Below are 1,051 nucleotides of genomic sequence, written 5' to 3'. Positions count from 1 at the left end.
GTGAGTCAACTCTTCGCATGAGGTGGCCAAAGTACTGGAGTTTCAGCTTTAGCATCAATCCTTCCAAAGAACACCCAGGACTGATCTCCTTTAGAATGGACTGGTTGGATCTCCTTGCAGTCCAAGGGACTCAAGAGTCTTCTCCAACACCACAGTTCCAAAGCATCAATTCTTCAGAGCTCAGCTTTCTTCACAGTCCAACTCTCACATCCATACATGACTACTGAAAAACCATAGCCTTGACTAGACGGACCTTTGTTGGCAAAGTAATGTCTCTGCTTTTGAATATGCTATCTAGGTTGGTCATAACTTTCCTTCCAAGGAGTAAGCATCTTTTAATTTCATGGCTGCAATCAACATCTGCAGTGATTTTGGAGCCTCCCAAAATTTATGGAGTTAATTCTCATTAATTATGTTCTAGAAAGTTACTATGAACACTGAATTAGCAAATGCTGTATCTCTACTCCTAGAATTACCTGGTTTGGTTCCTACAAGCCTGTGTTCGCATTTTCATCAATGCATTGATATTTTCTGTCTTTCTTTTTAGAGACAACTTTACAAATATATATTGTTGAATCATTAACCCTAAAGTTACAAACAACAGCACTTTAACTCATACCTGAATGAAGTTATCTAATGGAAGCATTTTCTCCATAAGACATGTGCTTAGGAACACTAAGCGGCACTTCAGCACTGTTGTTCAGTCACCCAGTCGTGTCCAGCTCTTTGCGACCCCATGGACTGAAGCACACCAGGCCATCCTGTCCCTCACCATCTCCTGGAGTTTGCCCAAGTTCACGTCCATGTCCACTTCAGCACTATGTTTGTGAAATTACAAACAAAACGCAAAAATGAGAAAAGCTTGGCACCAAAATGAGTGCAAAAGGGACATTACTTATAATGTGAGATCTGAGAGAAGGCAGAGAATCACCCCATTTAGTCTCAGCTGGGAACACGCATGTTCAGTGACTCAAGTTTTCCACAGCTCTGAGTGTGTCTGTGAGTGATCACAAAGGTAGTGATTGGCACTGACTTGGGGGTTACAAATAAG

Source organism: Bison bison, unplaced genomic scaffold (genome assembly GCF_000754665.1).
Source record: "Bison bison bison isolate TAMUID 2011002044 unplaced genomic scaffold, Bison_UMD1.0 scf7180017864356, whole genome shotgun sequence".
In the NCBI taxonomy this organism is placed as follows: Eukaryota; Metazoa; Chordata; class Mammalia; order Artiodactyla; family Bovidae; genus Bison; species Bison bison.
Note: the sequence above shows the minus strand (reverse complement) of the source record.